The sequence below is a fragment of the Etheostoma spectabile genome, chromosome 19, assembly GCF_008692095.1.
Source record: "Etheostoma spectabile isolate EspeVRDwgs_2016 chromosome 19, UIUC_Espe_1.0, whole genome shotgun sequence".
NCBI classification, from domain to species: Eukaryota; Metazoa; Chordata; class Actinopteri; order Perciformes; family Percidae; genus Etheostoma; species Etheostoma spectabile.
The window spans coordinates 1,649,893-1,673,379 of NC_045751.1; the positions used below are offsets into that span (position 1 = coordinate 1,649,893).

At 38.5% G+C, this 23,487-nt stretch overlaps 1 protein-coding gene and 1 long non-coding RNA gene across 3 annotated transcripts in view; one reads left to right on the top strand and one right to left on the bottom strand.

The window, feature by feature from the left end:
• The window catches only part of kcnip4a (potassium voltage-gated channel interacting protein 4a), a 121,600-nt gene that overhangs the window by 61,868 nt on the left and 36,245 nt on the right, over positions 1–23,487 (top strand). The gene's annotated exons all lie outside the window — the stretch shown is intronic.
• LOC116707054 (uncharacterized) lies at positions 7–8,989 on the bottom strand. Its single transcript, XR_004336397.1, has 3 exons — positions 8,979–8,989; positions 3,132–3,134; positions 7–79 (listed from the first exon to the last, which is right to left on the bottom strand). It is a non-coding gene; the product is annotated as an uncharacterized LOC116707054 (long non-coding RNA).

Here is a 23,487-nt window from a genome sequence, read left to right on the forward strand (position 1 = left end):
AAAAACAACCGCAAGAACTGGCCAGTCTGGTGCAGTACATGGGGAGGTGATGCACTGCAGTACTTAATGCAGCTGGTGGCTGATATAACAGACAATAGCATATACAAGGTGCAGGTGTATTCTCATTAACTCTCACTAACTTCATTGTGAATTACCATGCTTTCAGAGATTCAGTTTAGCATCCTTGTAAACAATGTTTGTCCATTTACTAGTGTCCTGTGTTCAGTGCTGCTAGAATTAAACTCCCTATTTAAATCAGGGATTTGACACATGCATCTACTGTAGGGCCGGCCCGAATGCTTTGAGCTTCGACCGTTGCTATGGTAATCGTTTTCCTAAGAATCGCCCATGCAATAAAGAATAGTAATTTAACATTATTCATTGTGCATCAAATGTAATTATTGTTAGTTAATATTATCAGGTGCATAGCACTGTTGCTTGTGTGTGCGCCAAGGTGTGTATGTGTTGTGCGTGTGGTGCTAAAACAGAACACGTCACTTGGTTCCATTTCTTGCCTGCTTGCTTTTCGTGGTTGATGAGTTCCCAAAAAATTGAGGCTCTGCTACGGTCTTATGTAAGTGCTCTTATTAAAGGGGAATTTTTCAACACCTGCTATTTCACTGCAGCACAGGCACTACATTCATATGAATGGCTCCACCCCGTGAAGCCGATGCCCGTAGCTCCTCGCTCTCGATGCCTCTTAAGCTGTAGTTCCAGTTTGAGGATCAGTCCAAATCAGCTGAGCATGGCTTTTCAAGGGGTAGCCTAATTATGTTTGAGCAGTAATGATTTTTCATTAAATTAGACACTCCAGAGAATAGAGTGGAATAATCAAATGTCCCTGGGGTGAACCATCTCCACACATACCAAGGCTTATTCCTCACCACTTCAGGAAAACAAACTGATTAACTATATGCGATTTAAAAAAAGTGTTTTAAAATTGAAATGAAGTTGAATGTAAGTGCATAGAGAACACCAACATCATCATAGACCAATAACATCTCCAGTAACAATTAGGCCTGTTCATTTAAAGTACTAATGTTCAGCACATCACGTAAACATCTGCTTGAAAATGTAAATACTTGTAGATCGCAAGCATGTAGGTGCTCTGCCGCCCACAGATCACCTATATGCTTGAGATGTCTGTCAATTATCCTAAGTGGGCGGCTTCAAGCCTTTTTTTCCCTTCCCCACTATATAACCTTTCATCCTCCGTCTTTTTGCTGTTAATCAATGTGATGCCATATAAAGCACTTCATAAAAAGGCTTTTAGTCTGTAGGTGTTTGTGACTCAGACACAGACTGGGGAGCCAAAGATGCATAGTTGTCCCTACTGTCTTTTGAACTAACGGTGTCCAAAGGCAAATGGAAATGTAGATGAGCCATCGCCAGAAATGGTTTAGGTGTGGAGAGGTTGCTCTAGTTGAAGACCAAAACAAGTGGTTTGTGTAGGACATAAATGATGACTCAATGGACACATTATTAGGCAACTGGCCCCTGGGTACACTCATGTAAAAGGCCCCCAAACCCTTCTAAATAAACCCCCGGAGTGAAAGAGATGCAAAACGGCTGTCACTTTTGTTTTGTGTCTCTTGCACAACAGTATAATAATGACGATAAAATCGTTTAGCATCTCCATGTCGTTGTTTTCTGTCTCTTTTTTCATTTTGTGTTCTCTTTACACTCAGTTTGCATCTCCATATAGATGTTTTATGTCTGTTTATAGTCATTTTGTTTCTTTTCATATTCATTTTAAGTCTTTTTCTGTCATCTTGCGTGGTTTTGTGTATTTTGTGGCTTTGAGTGAAATTCTGTCCCCAGACTGCCCTTTCCCCTCTTACCCGCAGGTGTTGCTGTTAAGGCATTTTAATCAGAATCCCAATAATGCATTTTTTTCATGATGATATATAGAAAATGTATAAATGATATTGATATTTTACCATGTTTTATAACAACAAAATACTCTTTTGATATTATTTTCCTCCTGCCTCTCAAAAATAGAGAAGGAGCAACCTCTACAGACCAGCCTCCTCTAGTCTGTAGCCATGTGTACAGTCTATGAAATGACCTCCGTCTTTTCTAAATCCCTTTTGAGCTTTGAATCAACACAGCTAGAAAGCAGCAGTTTGCAGGCAAGGAAGGGCTTTTTTCAAGGTGGTTGTTAAAATGCAGGTGTCATGCTGAAGTACTTGCACCCATTGCTGCTCAGACTCTTTTAGGAGAACCCAATAACAAAAGAAAAAGGGTGCACATTGGTAATTGGTAAAGGTCCTTGACCTGAATTGCCGCGGCAACTCCTTCGTGTGAGTGTGCGTGTTTGTCTACACCATTTATGTACACAGTTTACAGAGTCTGCCCTACAGGATGTATCTTGGCTGCTGTCTGACAAATGTAAGAGCCCTCAGAGCAACAAAGTACACGTGACCGTCGGGAAGCGTGGGTGCAAATTGATACTTAATCAGTGATTGGTTTTGGACTGCCGTCACTCAGTTCATGACATTTATTTTTGTGCGTGGGTGGCACAGTTAGTGGAAGTCTTTTTCATTCCATTTTCCTCTTTTAATGTATCAGCCAAGCATTTCTGTGGTATTTTTTCCCCTGCTCAGACCAAAGGATGGAAAGGGAAAATATGGGTGCCTTCAGAATATTCTGACCTCCAGACCTTCCCCATAATCCGGAGGATCTTCCCTCGAAGTCAGTCTAAGTCTGCTAAATAAGTAGTAAGAGGATCAACTCTGAAGATGCGATCACTTTTTATGGGTTTTATTATGGGATGGGAAATAACTTTCACATGGAGGCAGCAGATTTTCTCTGATGTTATGAAGACTGAATCAATAATGTAAGAACATATTCTTTCTCACTTGAAATACAGTGTTGAAGGATTTTTCCGGAGGGTGTAGGGGGTCACACTCATTCCTCTTGTTATTTATTGTTTATTTTCCCTTGGCCATGTACTTTGTATATGACTGGCATACCTTACACTCTAAATCAGATGGATGCCTTTATTGAGTTAAACTGAAATGTATTTTGGGACTTTCACAGAAAACCTGTTTCAAAACAATTAAAGTAATTTAATTGCATCATTATCTGGGGATTTAAAAAAATGTTTCCATTACAGTAGACGGGTAAACTCACTGAAGATGCTCACCAGTGATTGCTTGTACATTATTTAAATATTTACAGCATGGATGTCTCCTTCTGTCCCCAGTAGGAGATGCAGTTAAAAGGCAGCTACTAAGGAATAATTGTTATCTCTCCAGCGGGAGCTCTCTCGCCTTGCTCCCATCTCTCCCTCCCAGTGTGAGGAGAGATCCGCTTAAAAGGGCACCAGTACCACCCTCCCCAGTATGTCAGTAGCTCCCTTTCCGAGTGCTCCATTAATCCAGGTGCTCAACTGGTACAAAGTAGCCTTTTCAGAGCAGAGCTCAGCTAGCAAGCTCTCACTTCAGGGCGGGAAAGCAGGGGAAGGGAGGGGGCTGTGGAACGTGCGCGTCAAAATTCAAAACTCAACAGAGGCACGCATGTTTTACTCCCACTCCTATTGCTTTTTGCGCTGCCCACCTAGCCGGAGTGAATATAAAAGGGAAGTTTGGATCACAGACTTTATTTTACATTTACAGCTTCCCAGCATCTCTTTGTTTGTTTTTCTTGATTTTCACTCTCAAGCCATCCTAGTGTGGGAGTGAAAGTGTGTGAGCAGGACTTCTAGATCACTAAGCGAGAAAGTCTGGAGGGCGCAATGGGGGCTTTGATGGTCATCTTCTCTGTTCAGCCGAGGCAAAGACGCAAGACTACAGGTAGGCTTGATGGGAACGGGAGACGGTTTAATTTGATACATTTTTCACGATTTGGCAGCTGAACTAATTGGCTAAAAAGAAAAGTAATTGCCTGTTTAAAAAGATTTGTTGTCTTTCTTTATGTTATACTTTGGCCAGGAGAATTATTGTCCAATTCTCACACTGATAAATTGTTCTTTCTGTGTTTTAGTATGTCTTACATCAATATGTGTTTGTGTTTTTGCATTAAAGCATCCAGAAAGTTCCCCATTAATCTGCTGTTTTCTCTATAATCCCATCTAAATTCATGTTGCCACACCAGTAGTCCATGAAATTGACTCGCAATCAGCCACCTTTTCAGTCTCAACTCCCCAAACTTGCTTGACTTTTTCCATTTGCTATGCTCAATATTGATTTTACAGGGGCAGCACACACTCGCAGCATGCCACATCGACTCTCTGGCAACAGTCGCACAAGCTTATGTTACATTTCTGTCCGCCTGCAATAATGTGCTGATCAGCATCACTGTCACAGCTTGTCACTGTTACGAAAGACGCGGATGTCCGGTCTTTATTAAAGAACAATGAAATATGTAGTGGGTGGCCAGCGGACAATAACAGTTTGAGGTTATATTTAGCGGTGTGGTGGGAGACAGACAGGATGGATGACACTTAAACATTTACTTACAGTAAGTCATATTTCACTGGGCGGAGAGAAAGCAAAAAAAGCTTTTTGAAAGCAAAATGAATGAGGGTCTCTCTGTAACTTGCTCAAGCAATAGATCACAGAGCAGGCAGATGTGTGCACTGTAAGCACATTTCACAAGGACCTAGAAAGGAGAACATTGAAACCAGATGCACACAGTAGGTCATTAACGCATACTCTATCATATTGTCATGCTTAAATGGACCTATGAATTGTTTTCAGTTAATATTGGGAAGGTAAAGGGCAATGGTAAAACATATTGTATGTAGGACAAGTAGGAAAAGTAGGACAACACAGCAGTTGGTTGATGATTGCCCAAGAATGGTGGTTAGTCCTAAAAAAAAAAAAAAAGAAGAAAAAAGAAGTACGTTAGCCACGCCTGTCATGTTTTTTCAGTTTACAGTAGTAGCATTTTTAAAAATTATAAGAGAATCATTTCAAATATCAATATTCAAATTTAATTCCAACATAACCCTGTTTGCAAGATGTCAGAGTTACAGTTTATTGTTTGTATTTCCAAGCAGTATTTTTCACTTTAAACGTTGGAAGAGAAACAGCATTTAGGATGAGGACTAACCAGTGGGTCTGTCGAGTGATGAGTTTTTAGTTGGCCTAAGAATGGCAAATCAGTTAGGTTAGGTAACTTCTGGAGCCCAGCAGCCTAGCCCATGCACACGGCTTACGCATTTCAAGAAATTCAAAACTTGACAGGCCTGTCGTTCCTAGTTACTGTTGCTAAGCTATGATTGGACAATTGCTTTACGGGAGAGGGGTTTAGTGAAAGTTTAATTAGCTAATTAACTGGTTAGTTGTCTGTGGATCAATCAACAGACAATTAAGTCAGTTATCAAGATAACGCCAAACATTTGCTTGTTCCGGTTTCTCAAATATTCCCTTTTTTCAATCATTGTGTTGCTTGTTAATGTAAGTTTACACTTATACACACACACACTGACAGACATCCTGAGCAGATATACGACATACACACTAATCTCTCAACATTTCATAGTGGAACGCGCACACACACACACACACACACACACACACACACACACACACACACACACACACACACATATACACGTGTAAAAACATGGTGATGTTTTTTTTTTTTGAGTTATGAACTTTGATATGAATATGTCACTTTGGGATCCTGGAAAGTATTGTTTAATAAATAGTCATTTAATTGAGGAAAGTATCTAAAAATGTACTGATAATGACATTTTTTGTGAGCAGAGCCCTACTAGTAGTTGCATAATTTTTTTTTTTGTAAATTGTACATCCTTGAGGCTCAAAATAAATGAGTTTATTGTGAAATAAAGCTCCAAACGTTTTCTTTTCTTGAAGTTTCTACCAGATAATAATGAACATGTAACATGCAGATTCACACTATGTTGTGCTCTTTAGAAAAACGCCAAAATAATAAAACATGCACTATCTGAGAACCCTAAGTGCTACTCTACCCACATCCATTAATTTGTGTAGCTGTACTCATTTACATGACAAGAGATGATGGTCCAATAAGTACCCATAGGATCTTTGCCCTCCAACTCCTTTTCAAACTCGCCCGGCTCGGCTTTGAGTGTTCCAAATATCCCAAGGATAAGAGATGTGTCAGTCTCATTATGTTGGTATTCGCCTTGTCCTGATTTCGGTCAATATTATTTTAAATGTCTCACCAGTTTGTGTTGTCGGGAGCTGTTATGAGTACAGTGTGTGTGGGAGTGAGATAGGTACACTCAGTACTAGAGCTGTTCTGATGGAATCAACAAAGCATTAACTATGACTCAGGCTACCAGCTGGTAAATGAATGTTGATGCTGTTTTTGATGCCTTTCAATCACTGAAAAGAGTACAAAACCTATGAAATAGTTGCCTGATAAAAAGCACTATTGGTTATTGTCACTAAGCTGAACTAATAAGTCTGGGTGGGACTCACCAGCGGCTCCAGGCTACCATATTATCACGATACTCATGTTACAATACTTATGGCAATATTATTTCAACACTTATGTCACAATACGATACTTATGTCACGGTACTATATTATCACAATGCTTATGTCACGGTACAATACTTATGTCACGGTACAATATTATCTCAGTACTTATGTCACAATACGATACTTATGTCACTGTACAATATTATCACAATTCTTACGCTACGATACAATATTATCACAATACTTATGTCACAATACCATATTATCACAGTGCCATTTTATCACGATACTTAAGTCACTATACCTGATGTGATTTAAAACATATTGTGATTTTCTGTGATATATTGCAATTTAATAACTTTTTTTCTAACTTAAAATTATGTGTCCAAAGAAAAACTTTGACTGCTACTAAATTAATTCTAATAATAATACCAAAAAGTTAAATTCTCATGTGCCATACATACTATTTAATAATGATCGATACTTGGCTTCCCTGTATGGATACAGAATTGCCACGGAACATATTGCGATACTTTGCTGTATCAGAGCTTTCTTACTAAAAAGTAATGAAACTAAGTTGAGATACAGTAAGGGTTGTGTTTTCTTGAGCTAATTCCTGGTGACATTAACACAAGGGGTGATGGAGATGTCCAGTGTGGTTCTTGTTGCCGGCCCGGTCTCATCCAGGCCTTCTGGCGTTTACCGGACAGAGTGCGATCAGCCGATCACAGGGAGAGCAGCTGTCATTTATCAGGGAAGCCATGCCATGCCACCAATCGTCATGCTCGCTCAGCGCCAAGTCTGATCGCATGAAAAACACATTCAAAACCAACATCCATCCATGTGCTTTAAATACGCTATCTCTGAGCTTTAGTTGCACTAGCTGAATATCATAGCAGCAGATACATGTATTTAAACCAAAGTCAACTTTCATCTGAAGACTGCAGCACCATTTTGTAAACAAGTTTTATTAACGCCATCCTTCAGACAAAATCTTTGACTAATGCTTGCCTTCTTTTGTCTAATAGTTTTCACTGGATGATCTGTATTCATAGAAAGTCTCTTTGTCAAAGGCACATAATTACTGTAACAATGAACCATATGCCCAAACCACTTTGAATTGATCTCACTCAAATGCATTCAACCCATCTGTCACATGCAGCATTTTTCACAGAACTACTCATCTTGTTCAGAAGCGCCGGGTGGATGTCACAATGTGACAGAGAGATTTGAGAGAACATTTGGTATGCACATAGTTCTTTTAGCACTCTCATCTCACCTCAGTTGCAAGTCTCTTGATTCATATCCCATTATTATCCAATGAGAAGTTCTCCAAGGGTTCTGGTAGATGTCCAGTGGTCATTAATATAGGGTACATGATGTTCAGAATGTAATTATCCTTTTAAGAATTACTCTGATAGATTGCAGAGCAGCATTTTGTCGAAGACCAGTCTTGCACTTTCCAACGTGCTCCTGAAGTAATGCTTACCTTGCATTTTAAAAAGGCATATTGACAATGTCTCCCACTTGAAAATTATGTCATGGAATTTATTACATGGCGTGTAAAAGACTTCAGGTATCCATATATGATATGCAAATATTAAAGGCTACTCTTAAAAGCAGAAAAGAGGAGGGGTCACCTTACAGCTTCCACTGCCCTTTGGGTTTCTATTTCCTCTTTATCAGCTCTTCAAAGTCACTGTATCATTATACTGTGCTGTTTTTTTTCTGTTCTCCAAATTAGCATTTAAATTGAAAAAGAGAAGAAGAGCATCAGTTGACTTTTGTGCTGCAAGCTTGGTGTGGGTTTCCCTTCATGGCATGCACTCAGTGCAGCAGTTTGTTCTGTGAAATGAATCACTCTGTTCCCATAGGGCACTGTGACCAGCATTAGGAGGGCTCACTTAGAAGTGGATTAATGCCCAGCATTCTGCTCAGAGAGGCTCCACAGGTGCGGGGAAGTGGGCATAGCCAAGCACAGAGGGTGATATGGTTTACAGTGGGTCATGACAGCGCATACTGACATCTGCAGAGCAGACACAGTACTTGGTGTCAACCCAGGGTGCAATCCTGGTTCGCTTTAACACACGTTTTCAAGTAAATATTTAAGTAAATAGTTGTTGTTATGCAACGTATGGCCAATATTGCAATGCACTAATAACGAAAACAATAAAAAAAGATAGTTTTACAGTTAGTTGTGTTTGCAGTAATTATTCCGCTCTCTACTTGCGTTGGAGCAGTTTCCAAGCTTTGAAGTGTTGATCCTTGCAATTTCCACTTGATGACAGCAAAATCAAACAAACTAGCATCCTGCAGTAAGAAGAGGTGAGAGAGACGGTAGCACATTGTAATGGCTGAATGGGTGAAATGCAATGCATTTAAAACCAACATTGCCCTTGTGATCACTTACTGTCTTCCACAAATTTATATTACCCTATTTCACATTTTATTATGTTATATTCTATTTCTATATTTTAACTTGCACTATTTTATGTCTTATGTATTAGATTCTCTTTTAGTTTTTCTTACTTATGATAGGTGATAGAAATTTTATACAACCAGAAACTTCTAGTTCATTTAATTCTTCATGCTTATAGTGCAGATACTAGAGATGGCCAGCATTCATCATTTAGTATAATGAAGACAAGCAAGCCTTGAAAATCAGAGGACGGTATTATGTAAAGAAAAGAATTGCTTTCAGCTGCAGGCTGAGTTTTAGTGAATCGATGAGTAGAATAGATTAGAGGGTAAGGCTGGCAAAACTCCTTTTCTCTTCTTACTCTTTTTTATTGTCAACATATGCCATATAAAGTATGTCAGTACTTTCATATTTACCCAGTTTGCCTATGGCTCTCAGCCCTAATTCATTCCAAAGACATAGATCTTATAATTGGATCATAAAGAAGGGTGAATAATTCCTTATTACAGCTGGGCACTGTAGTTTTTATCGAATGTTACTTGAACAGGAGGAAATAGTGCATTTGGATTGATAAAAATCTGTGCTCTTGTGAGTATTTACAGGAACAGGTTTGTGAATGTGGCATCATGTCAAAAAGACTACAATCTTCATGTTCATTGTTTTGAAGGAACATGTTACCCAGTGCAACATTGCGGATTATTTTAATAGTTTTGGGGCAACAATGAAGCTCAATGGCACAGAGGAATAATGTGTATCACTGCAAGGCGATATCACTGGCTACACTGGCAATACTTGTTATTAAGATAAATTCATTGTTTTTGTTTGATCATTTAATGGGATCTGCTCACAATATAATAAGAAAATATAAGTCTTACCCTTTGAAATGAACAAAAAGTCATCAGGGACAATCATTACAAGCAAAATGGCAGCCCTTTTTTCCAAATATCAATATGTTCAAATATGTATCAACCCTTAGGCACTTAACATTGTTTGTGTTTTAGCATAATCATAATTATCACAATTCCCAGTGGGCATTGATGATTCAACAACTTATTTATTTTATTTATTTATTTAACTTATTTTGGGCTGATACTCTGCTTAAGTGACACTCGTACAACCCAGTGTTGTGTTACGCAGCAGTTGGTCAGGTAGCAGGTGCTGCTGACGTATTCTACCACCCACAGTACAGTGCATGCTCCCAGCTTTAACCAACTCACCACAATGCTCCGCACTGGCAATTACCTTCATCAGCAATCACACACTGATTGATACAGCATACTGTGTGCTGATGATCTGCACAGACCTTGATTATTTTCATCACCATTTAGCCATGGGCCTTGATTACACCCTATGCAAAGTTGAGAGGTGATTGGAGAGCAGATGTTAGAAAGTGCAGGAAGTTTTTTTTTTTTTTTTTTTAAGATTAGGTCATGTTTTGATATCACAGTAGATTAGAAACCCTTCAGAAAAAAAGTTAAATTAAAACGCCTGGAAGTTATTTTCCCCTCTGTCTAGCTACTGTACATATTTTCCTTGCAAGACGTACATCACACTTCCTTATCAACTTTACAACCCTTGTTCTCTCAGAGCTTCCTATGCTGTTGCCTGCCCTGTCATGTCCACAGACAGAGCACACACACACACACACACACACACACACACACACACACACACACACTCTCTCTCTTTCTCTCACTCTCTCTCTCCCTCTCTTTCTCTTGGGGCTCCGTAGCTATATTTGGCCCTTGCTCAGCTGCCACGAATAAGGAAAAGTAACTGATAGTGGGCTAAATGAGCTGCCCAATAGCATGCACAGCACAGAGGTTGTTTCCATGGCAAATCAATGTCCTAACAAATCCTTTGAGGTGATGGGCTGTGAAGATGAATGAAGGATCATCTTCCAGTGTTTTCTTATTATGCCATGCTGTGGTGGCAATTGTTCGGCATGAAATATTTAGCCTTTTTCATTTTCTAAATGTAATAAAACCTCAAGCTCCTTTCATCTCCTTTTGGCTGCCAACAACACATCCAGGTCACATTGTAAAACATGGAAGTGTCTGTTTTAGTATAGGATGTGATACTGTGAAGGTAAACTGAATATTGTATCTGTGAAATCTGATCATTTTATAACGAACCCTGTCATGTTTAATACTGGATATTGAAACATTCAAAACAAATGGCATTATTGACTGAGACAATCAGGAGACACAAGATGAATTCCTTTCCTTTGGGTCCAGCAGCCACCTCCTGCTGACGACATACATAAGAAGAAAGTGTTAAACCATCTGGCTCTGTATGCATATTATTATTTATTTTGACGACATTATGGGCCTTATGCCTTTTTCCAATAGACAGTCTTACCTCCTGTGATCAGTCCTCACTACAACCGTGGTGTGTGTTACCTTTCTATATTATACATTTTAACTTGCAACCTCTGAGTCCCTTCCTCTCTGCCATGCTGTCTCTTCTCTGCCCTCTACCTTTAACCCTTGTGTTGACTTCCTGTCAAAAAGTTGAAAGTTAACACTTTTGTTGATGCTTTATATCAATGTTTTTAATTTTTTCTTAGGTTTTTGTCCCTTTTTTCTGTTTTTTTTTTCCAATGTTTCACTTTTTTAACATTTAACATTACATAACACTAACTTATTAACTTTAGTTTTACAGTTATTTTTGAAATTTATGGTCAATAAACCTCATTTAGAAGAAATTAAACCTAATTTTTGAGTTAGAAAAGCAGAAATTAGGAATTATTTCGACTAAAATTAAAGAAAAGTATGTTGATGGATAATCACAGACTGGAATATGTCAACTTTTACTCAATACTATTTCAAAACCACTTCAATTTGTTTTTCTAATGCTATCAAATTGAATAAGTTAATTAATGAAAGTAGAGATTAGTACTTGCCAAAGAGCGTGTGGTATCAATCATGATATTTGTGGTAATTACAATTGGGTAGTTAAAAAGAACATTGATTTAGGAAAACGGGTCAATGTGACCCGAGGACAACATGAGGGTTAATGTTGTGTGCTTTATCTTAGGTTCAGGTGATGGGGAGGTCCCATGGTGTTATTTCAGTCACTGTACAGCAATTGTCTATGATTTGCCACTGTTTGTACATAAACCCATAAAAGCTGTGTTTGGGATAAGCTATGTCCGGTCAGTCTTTTTTCTCTTTTATTTGTCAGAAATATTTTACAACTAGATTTTCTATTTTTTTTCTTCTTTGTTTTTTTAATTGTGTGAAATAAGATGTTCACTCATTTGTTTTATGAAACATCATGGCTAAATGTTACCACTGCTTAAACATCTAATGTATTAATGCTGTGACCTCTAACACAGGGATTTATAATTCATAAGTCTACTACTGTAATTAAACTCTTTATAGTTTATACTTTTATAATAAAAGCATGCTGATTGGAGAAGTGGCCTCTTTGCCCTAATCAATGTTAGAGCTGAATGTGATGATTAATTATCATCAGACTAGGAAAGGGAGAATAAAACTATACAGAAAGGCCAGGCCAGATATTAATAAAGACAAATTCATATATCAAGAAATACATATTCATTGGAAAACGTTTTGTCTAGTCAATAAGATTAAGAGTCTCCAGCCAAGCTTTGTGGCTCTGTAACGCTGTGAGCTAAATGCTAATGTCAGCACGTGCACATGCTTACAGTGATAAATGCTAATATGCTGATTACCATGTTCGCCATCGTATTTTAGCCTGTTAGCATACTAACATTTGATGTTGCTATATAAACGTGAGTGAATTTAAGTTACAGTGTTGGTGAATAATAATTTGCTGTCGCCCGTGGTCAACAAGAAAAGAAATCCTGACTTTGGTGCTTTTGACCTTTTGCACACACTTGAACCCGAACAGTACTCCATATGTCCCAGCAACTGGTGGATCACCACCATCTTTCGTTCTCTCTCTCTTTTAATTTTCTTTTCAAAGTGTCCATCATATCTCTTTCTCTTTGACACAATGATCAGGTTCATTTCTTCTCTTCCCTTTTTTGTCTTTGCCTTTTTTTCCATTCTCTCCTCACACCTCCTCTTCTTTATCCTTGCCTATCTATCTCCCCCCTCCTTCTTCTCTCTTCCTCACACTTCTTCTCCCTCTCCCTCCCTCCCTCCCTCCCTGACTTGTACCGGTCTCTCATCAGACCTAGAGATGCAGCGCTTTTAAGTGGCGTTTAATGGCCTGCAGACAGTGCTGCATGCTGAGCTCTGGGTCTCCGGCCATGGGTAGTCTGTGACCCGTCCGACATGTTGATGAACTCGGAGGGAATAGAGATGATTGCTGTGCTGGTGGTTGTGGTCCTCTTTGTTAAGGTGCTGGAGCGGTTTGGTTTGTTAGCAGCGGGCTATGACGGTAAGGAAACGCCAAACTCCTTTTAGTGTTGTTTTTCCTCGTAGTAATCAACCACGTGTTGTTTAACACAATATAGTAATATAGTTTGTTGGGACTGTATACGGACTGTGAGTTTGTCTGCAGTGGTTAAATATGTGTTAAGACAAAGTGCCTCTCCATATGTTCAGTCGTAATTCAAGACTCCCATCTGTTGCTCTCATCTTTTGTCTTTGTGTGACTCCTTTTTTTTTTTTAAATATCCTGAAAAGAGACATTATGCTACGAGCTACTTAGCATTAAAAAGGTTGTCAAAATGTCAGAGCGTTTTCTAGTTAGACCTTATGTGAACTTTTTGGCCCCGTACAAATAAGTCGACAGCGGCGTAATATTCCCGTTGTACGGTCAACTTTCAGTCTGTCACTCATCACACCGAAGCCACTGCAGCTGTGCCTCATGCCACTTTAATTTAAGAAGTTCTATCTCTGCATGATTCACCTGACTTTGCTACTAATTGGCTTAACAGTCATGATGACTCATGCGAGCCAAATACACTTATCTGACATTATGCTTTTAATCCTTTGAATTTGACTTCCCACTGTATCTAAAAATCATCTCAAGCTTTCATTTGACATCAGTTTGTCTTTGTAGCATCTTGACACTTTGCTTCCACTTTGACGGTTACTTTATAACTGTTAGCCAATCAGAGTCAAGCATCTTAGCTTACTGGTCCAAATGGAGCTGAGTCTTCCTGCAGACTTTCTATACCACGCTGGAATGGCTTGAAACAAGGTAACCAAGTTACAGAGTCCATGGTAGAACTTCAGACATTACCACAAAGTAATGAAATACATGTGTCAGGGTACCTTTAAACTTTGTTTTGGTTTTTACCTTCTTTTCCATGCTTTCTATGTAACTTAGTCGAGAGAACAATGGTTGGACCTGGGCCCACTGGAGATTTGTCGAAGTGCCGTATGATAAGATTGTTTCCCTCAAATCTGTGAATCTAATATTCAGTCCTCAGGTCTCCCTGGCACTGAAGACCACCTGTTATTTATACAGAATGCTCGACTCTGTGTAGGCTGCCAAGCTTTACGCCTTATGCCTGGGCTTTCATAAGTGAACCGCAAACAAAAATCTTCCAACCAGCTAGACTTAAAGTTATTTAAATCATTTAGAATTTAAATATTTGCTCATTTTACTTGTATTTGTAGTACATATACAGTATATATGTATATATATATATATATATATATATATATATATATATATATATATATACACACACACACACACACACAGTTGCAAGAAATGGTATGTGAACCCCTTGGGATTACGTGGAGTTTTGCATGAACTGGTCATAAAATGTGCTCTGAACTTCGTCTAAGTCACAACAATAGAAAAAAACAGTCTGCTGAAAATAAAACTAACTCCAGATTGTTGTGCAGGTCTGATCTGTAACTACAGGAAACGTTTGGTTGAGGTTATTGCTGCCAAAGGAGGCTCAACCAGTTATTAAGTCCAAAGCTTCACATACTTTTTCCTCCCTGTACTGTGAATCTTTACATGTTATGTTTAATTAAACCATGGCAACATCTAATGTTTGTGAAGTATTATTTTCAGCAGACTGTGTTTTTCTATTGTTGTGACTTAGACAAAGTTCAGAGAACATTTAATGACCAATTCATGCAAAACTCCACGTAATCCCAAGGGGTTCTCATACTTTTCCTTGCAACTGTGTGTGTGTATATATACAGTAGTTATAACTTTTTTTTCTTTCAAACTGTGCTTCCTTATATGTTTTTACTGTAGTGATGTCATTCTGTTTTCTTGGTGTAATATCCAAAACCATGTTTTTATAAGAACGCCCACTTAAGCAAACAGCAACAAACACATTCCCACTAAAAATCCCATTAAAGCTGTGTGTGTATGTAGATATAAAATATAATATTGTGTGTGTGTGTGTGTGTGTGTGTGTGTGTGTGTGTGTGTGTGTGTGTGTGTGTGTGTGTGTGTGTGTGTGTGTGTGTGGTGTGTGTGGTGGTTGCTGTGTGTGTGTGTGTGTGTGTGTGTGTGTGTGTGTGTGTGTGTGTGTGTGTGTATATAGCTAAATGTATGTAGATAGTTTTGTGCACCAGAGAAACTGCCAAAATTCTAAAACGCAAAAGTCTAGGAGCCCAAACATTATTTGCACAAACAATACCAGCAAGAACAGATTTCAGAGTTCAAGCTCATCCCTATGAGCTCATAAGCATATTAAGTGTGCTGTTTTGTAAGCTGAAGGGCTGTTTTTTGGGTTGGATATGAAGATTATAAAATAATATGTTTTGGTTCTTGGTAGCAGTGCTGCCCAGCTAACATTTGCAAACGTTCTCTTTCGTTGAAGTACATCTGAGAGTTAGCAGATGTGCCAGCAGAGGGAACCACAGCGCCCTGTCAGGCTCAACAAGTCACACCGGCTGCTGGTCTGGTATTGAAGTGGGGAGCTAATATAAGCCACTTTTCATTTTTGTATACAGTATATATTTAACAATTACTAATAGCATGACTAGATAAAAAAAAAAACTAAATCAACAGTTCACTGCAGATACATCATTCACATGAGCAAAATCCTGCAAATAGTTTTGTGTGAGTGGAGGAGTAAATGAGGTTGGCCAAAAGCTCAGTTAGCACAGTTAAAAGTGGCATGCCCCTTCCTAATTGCATGTTTTTTATAAATATAATATTAAACTGTGACTTATGCACCCTTGTGATCTTACTCTCTCACTACTTTGACATGCTTTTAAAGGCCTTTTTTTTCTTTGGAGGTTAAAGCCTGATTAATTGTTCTGCGTTGAATCTACGCCTTAGGTATTTACGGACGAGTAGATACGGACCCTACAGTGTATCCTACGTCGTAGCCTGATGTGTAAGTCAGAAATGTAACTCAACTTAAAGCTCATTTGGAAAACAATCCAACATTACAGGGCTGATGTGACGGTTACAGTTTGCACCTTAGCAGTAGGGTCTAAAATCCAAAAATAGGACAGAGCAATCTTGGCACTCTTTTGTTATGAAATAGATTGTCCACTTATCTCTAATATTAGAATTCAAACCTGTCTCTTTTTTAATAGTCGTACTATAATTCCTATTCATGTTGTAGTTAATGTGCTCTTTATTGTCTTCTTTTGACACTCTAAACAAATTAGTTGGATATTATTCACTGAAGGAATATTAAAAACCACACAATTGATTGTACATTTTGATATTAGCCTGGAGTCTCAGACAGGTCATACAGGCGCAATGCTGTGCCTCATAGCTTTCCACTGAATTAAACAGTGTTAGTGGTGTTTACACAGGCATTAGCCATACTCTATCATCAATCACAGCAATGATCAGGGAGCTACTAGTGACTGATTATTCAGAATCCACATGTACGGTGCTGTGATTAGTTTCAGACTCTCTGCAGGCTGGCTTGTGAAAGGGCATATTGTTTTCTGACTCGATTTAAAAAACACTTGAGTTGGAAGTGTTGCGCTTTTTACAGTCAAGCCACATTGTTGATTATGGAACCTGTGCAATCAGTACTGTTTGCGTTACCTTGCATTATATTTAGTGAAGGTGATTTTCACAGCCCCTGAATGAGCTAATTAAAAAACATACTGACTTTATATCATCCCTGAAATGAACTCTTCAAACCAAAAGCGAGCAGGTTTAAATCTTTTGTTTCAAGGATCCCTTCTTGTTTCTGTTGGCTTGGAAATGCTCTCCAAACGTTCCATCTCTTATAGCATGAGCTCTTTTGATTGCAGTTAGGATTTGTGAGTTACAAATCTGCTTTACAACCCCTTGATTGGTCCAAATAGAATAGAATGCCTTTTATTGTCATTAAACTTATTAACACAGATGAAAGGCAACTCCTTTTCCAGTGCCAACATCTACGTCAAAGAGAAGTAACAACATGGAATAAATTAAGTAGAGCAAAAAGAAGAAAAAAAGGAGGAGGTTAAGGTGCACAGTTCTAAGACGCTTTACAAAAAAAAAAAAAATGGTTTTATATACAGTGTGGAGTAATGATATTGCACAATATACAGATATTGCACATTAGGGCAATTTGTTAGCGGAGAAATGTGCTATGCAGAAAGCTGCTACCTTAAAGCTGCTACCTTGTCTGTACTCAATCATAAAAACTAGTTGTTTTTCTCTATCTCCATGTACTATACTGGCACTTACTGTTGGAGGAAAATGTTAATTTTGGTAAATGCATGCATCTATGGGAACCATAATACAAAGAATCTTCTTTTTTGGGTAACACTGACAGTTGACATAATCAAACCATACTGCCATTAGAATATAGTTAAATGGGTGTCTCAGGAACTTGTTTGAGTTACAGATGTGTGACGCATAGTATCAAGCATGAGCTCATGGAAGAATGTAGACTTTTACTTGTATTGTTTTATTAGTTTCTGCATTAGTGCACAATTCTCACACTTTATTTTGACACCTCCCAATATAACACACCAGATTGTGTGCCACACCAAAATATGGTGCTGTTAATTGTTGCAAGGTTTAACTTCCCCCACTGCTATTACTTAGTACTGCTATCATGCTATAGATTACGTATTTTTATGATGAATAATGTTTGGAAAGGGTTAATTGTATTATATGACATGCCTTTCATGAAATATTGCATGTCTATGAAGGACAATGACTGTATAACAAATTACAACCCTGGACTAAACTCTTTTATCTCTCTTTATAACTGAAATAACAAACATTAGAGTTTGGTTTTCTAAAATTAGTAACTCAAAGAACTGGGAGGCTTATCCCTTCCCAACCTACAACTCTACTATTGGTCTGCTCGACTCAAAATGATGACAGATTGGTTTAAAAATAGGCACAAGTCTTTATGGATTGGTCTAGAGTCTGCAGCGTGTTATCCTAGAAGGCTTGGATTTCTCTCCTTCATCAACAATTATAGATTAGATGAATCCTCTCAACAATAATTTAATTATTTTCAACACACTGCAGGTTTTGAAGGATGTGAGAAAATATTTAAATATTGCCTCTTCTATTTCTGTTCTACTGATCTTTTGGAGCAGATCAGTGTGTTGGATGGGCTTCCATGGCCCTATGGGATCCTACAGGCTTATTGATTTCTGATTCTGCGAAGTCATTTAAGCAAATTAGAACTGATTTAGACATTCCCCAGAGGGGAGGTGACCTCAGTCGTAACTCAGTCAGAATCGTAGAGAGTTTGGAGACTGTCGCATTCAGAGACTCTGACTTTCTTGTCTTTGGTTTAAACTGTAATCTGTACACTTATTGCACATAGTCATTTTTATATATTTGTCTATCCTTTCAAATGAATTTGTGTTCATTGCACCATGTTTGTTTGTTTGGGGTGGGCTTATACATATTTCTATATATTCAGGAAAAAAATATATTTACATAATTCCTAATTCTATATATGTATTTAAAAATTTTCTGTTGATCTTTCTTAAATTAAAAAATGAATTTAAAAAAACTTACAGTCCTGTTCATTTACATACGCTTTGAATTAAATTGAACTGCTATAACTAATAAAAAGAAAGGAAAAAAACTTCTGCTAACTCTGCCACAGGGCGTAATACATTTAAATGTAGCATTCTTGTAATAAGTAATTATTCTTTTATAATTATGCAAAGTCTCTCAAGGTGTGGTATTTGTTTTTTGTAATGTATGTGTTTCTCTTTAGGGTCTTTAAAAGTTGGACTTTATTCTACTGCCTGATCTGCTGCTAAATGATATCGGATCCGCTTCATAGATCTCTGAACAAAATTACTCCAATAAATTATTGTCTCTGAGATTAAATAAGGTTATGGCAGGGGATGTCTCCAAACAATTAAGTAGAAATGAAGCGGTACTGAAAACTGGAATATTTAGTAGTGGGAGAATATTAACACTGAATACAAAGCATTGCCTTAGCAACGGCCCCTGCATCGAATAATAAACTTTACGGTTTACCCTTGCTTGAAGGGTAAAAGTAAATACTTTTTATTCTTTTTACATTGTGAGGCAGGGTACAATCAAATGATTATATTTGCCCCATAGCATATAGACGTGTCAATTTTAGCTCTGAGATTACATTTCATCATTTAAATTAAAGACTATGGCAAGTCAAACGCCTGATTGTGTTCAGGGTGTTGCTTTAATGGATATGCATCACCTTTATACTAATTGATAGAAGAAAATGTACAGTTCCAATAATAGGATATAAGATAAACCAAGACGTACCCGTGTCTTGTGCAATTACTCTATTAAAGATCCCCTGATACCCACATTCATGATTCCTTTAAGATATAACCACCTGTATTGATTTCCTCTCAGCAACATTTCTTGCTGATGTGCTATGCTTGCTATATCTCATGCTCTGGACAGTGGCTCCCGCCGACCTGTACTCTTACTGCCATTTTATGTCTCCCTTGTCTTTTCTCCTTTCACTGCTCCTGCTAATGCATATTCCCGTGACCTTTGCACTTGAAGTTTAGTTTGACTGGCACTTTGCTGCTGAAGAATAGCGCACCGTAAATCAAATGACAGGCAAGCCGTGCAAAGGCAATCCATGTCCTGATCTTTGCCGCTACATGATGTCCACAGTGAGCTGTCAGATAGATCACAGGTAGTATGGAGGAGAAAAGCAGGTTAGTGTTATCAGCCCCAGCACACTGCCCTGAGCTTTGTGGGACCGACAACACCATTGACGTTTCTCTTTTACAGTTGAACTAATCGTCTGGAATGAATTGGGGGGTGTTGATACAAATCCAGTGGGCTTGTTGTGGAGAGAAGGCTGGCATGTCTTGTGAAAATTCATCGAATTAAGGGCTATATTGACTTTTTAAGGTATATCAATATATTCACAAACCAGATTTGATATTGATATGGTTTGATGTTGCGTAACATAACAAATGTCTTTGTTACACACTCGCTCACAGGCTCACCTGACACATGGAGGAAGACGCAGCGTTGGCCCACACTGCTGACATTTGACTACATTTTTATTTATTAATTGCACAGCTGTATATTTTGTTAAGCAGGAGGGGATAATTGTACAATTGTTTCTGCTGGTTACGTTTTGTTGTGTTTGTTTTGTATTTCTTAGATACATTTTCGTGAACATGTGTTACAGCTCTGTGTTTTCAAACAGGGAAGGAAACCCTGACTTTGCATGTGTCTCTTTAAATAAAAGTGCTTGTGACATGTGGGTTTGACTTAAAACTGAACAATATAGTGTGTATAGAATGTGTATAGCCATTCAGCGAAAAAAATACCGAGATATAATTGTTGGTCCCTAACACCCAGCCTGTTCACTAAGGAAGGCTAACATTTCTTTAAAAAAATGCATACTGGTCGTTCACTGTTATTTACCCAACACACAGCACAAGACAAATGCATTTTGTCAAATAATTTTAAAAGTACATCCTGAATTGGCCCATTAATTTTGCATTTTGCAACTTGCAAATGGGTAAACTCGACTGGATAAACAGACTGAGGTGGGAAAATGATCATCTATATGATATACGTTTACGGTACACCCATCTGACCCAGAATGATAAGACTGCAAATACATATTTCTAATAATCTTTCATAACATTCAATGGACAGAATGAAAGTTACCATTTGAAGCAGAAACAGTTGAGTAATGCTCTCTTTCCCTTTGATGAGTTGGGTTGGGGGTTGGGTTTTCTGAGTATATTGAGATTGAATGGTCAACAATTGCAAATTCCTATAAATGCATGCACGCACACACACCTGGAATAGTGATGCTGTGTTCTCCAAAGTCCGCAAAGTGAGTCCTCAATATCAGAGTCACCCCGTGGCACTCCATGGTTGATTGCACATGTGGCTTCATTGAGGGTTGCCCCGGTTTGCAGCTTATAATTGCCTTCCCCTTTCCCAGGTGCCGCTTCAGTAAATATGACAGCCTCATTTTAATGTGGCTTGGAAAAAACAACCCAAACACTAATGCTGCTTTGCATGCCTGAGCAAATCGCTGCAGGTGTCGCCTAATTATATCACCCACTTGTACCCTAAGCTGATCTGTAAACAGCGGGGTGATCTCATCTTCGCCTGTTTTCGCATCCACCTATTGGCGTCACTTTGATTGATGACGGCTGCATCGAAGCCGGCTTTCCTCTCTTGGTCCACTGGTGTCTCAAAGAAAGATAACACATCCAAAACTTAATGGAGAATTTGGTCTCGAGGGTTGTTTGGCAAGCAGCAGTTGTCGCTGTGTGGGGGGAAAAAACTTAAAATCCAGAGGTTGTTGCATTCTCAGGAAAAGACTCATTTAAATTACCCCTGCACCTGTGGTGTTCAATTTTCTTTTATCACAGTTTACTGTTCTGAACTATTAACCTAATAGTCTAAGCACTTTGGAAGACAATTCTCCCTTGCCGTTGCCGACAGTGTTGTGGTAATGGTAAGGACTTTAGGCTTTTTCGCATGTGATAAATTGATTATCAGTTTGTGTTTCCTTTCTCTATATATTGTATTTAATATAACCCCCCGCTGGTGAGAGTGATTCATTGACGTCATCAGCTTGTTTCCTCTGTGTCCACTCTCACCAGACAAGAAGCGATAAGATCCCTCCCTTGCGAATACTGAGGATGGAAAGTGACAAGACGGGTGGCAGCAATGAGTAAAGAATATGTAATCTTAACCAAGATCAATGTCTATCAGTCTACAGAGGCATATGAACACAAAGGCTGTAGGTTTGTCTTTCAGACTTAGCCTGTTCATTACACCGATAAGGACTACAGAGATGGTTACATGCCAGACCTGAGTGCACCTTGACATTTCAGACTCGGATCACTTAGAGCTGCCACCCCCCAAAGGTTACGGAAGATGGACGAGGTCTGTGTGAAACCCTTCTCTGAAAACATTATGACATGGGGGGGATACAGACGGTAAAAGCTGTCATCGAGTGATTGGATGTTTTTTTTGTGGCCATCTAAAAATTCCAAAAATGAATTATTATACGTTAAATGGTTAGTTTTTCAAATGATTAACATACACCAATTTGTATTTTTAAAGGAATATATCTCTGTTTTATGATTTAGGTTAAAGAAGTCTATTTTGTGTCCTCGTTTTCAAAGGAGTTCTCCTAGTAGGAAGATTATATAAAACTTGAGTTGTTTTTCAGAAAGGGAACCTTGTTGCGGCAGATTGAATTTGTACTTTAGAAATTGGGATTGGAGACTTTGTTTGCAATGTAATGGTATGTGTTAGACCACCAGTACAAAGTCATCAGATCAGAGCAACATTGAGTCATCAATGTTCTAAATAGCCTTTAACACAACCTCATTCAAGAGCTCTTTTTCGCCTCAAATCTTTGTTTCACATCACAGCAATGTCAACACTCAACAGCCTCCATTTCCTTTGCCAAAATAAATACAAAACCATTCTTGCGATTTTAATCTTCCAAAACATAATCGACCTGTTATGTCCATAAAAGCAGAATATTTGCGTTCTCTATCTGTCCGAACTGCCATGCTGTAACAGTGTTAGAATCGTGATTGTCCAGGATTTGTGTGACATTAATGGAGAAAGATGTGGGGTGTAATATTTACCTGTCAGCAGCGTTGTTAGAATCATGGCTTCTGTAATAGTTGGATGGATGCTCCATAGCACAAACATTACCCCCCCACACACACTCTTTTTCACTCATATGTCTCACTCTCTCACTTCCACCCTCATTGTGTCAATAATTTATTGTGGGGGGGATATAGTATCTTTGTGCTGGAGAAAGGTCATGATTGGTCAATCACTCCTACATGTTTTATCAACTAACGCTCTGGCAGAGTAAGGCCAGAGGCAATGCATCCCTCTGGCTTTTGGAAACTTGGCTTCATTCATGAATCTGTTCATGTGGCTTGATTGGATATGTGATGGGACTGTGGCTTCATTGATGTAGTGCCACTGGCCACATGTTAGCAGCACTGCTGTGAGCTGGGTGTTACGGCCCAGGAGTTACAGAAGCATCCAACATGTAGGTCAGCTTCCACTCTGTACACAACACTGCATATGACAGCTGGGTGATGCTTTGAACCAACCCATTGTTCCTCATGGGATTTTGTTATTGACTTTAATCAACTTACTGTTGTGGCACTTGTGGTGCTTTTGAGATATAATTAACAGTGCAGTTTTAAAGAGACCCTGACCATTCAAAATTAATGATTATTTATTCTCTATCTATCACAAGAAGTTGAGGGTTGCAGTCATTTTTGGCCACTTGGCGGCAGCAAAAACGAGCTGTAAACAGTGCTATGATATTAT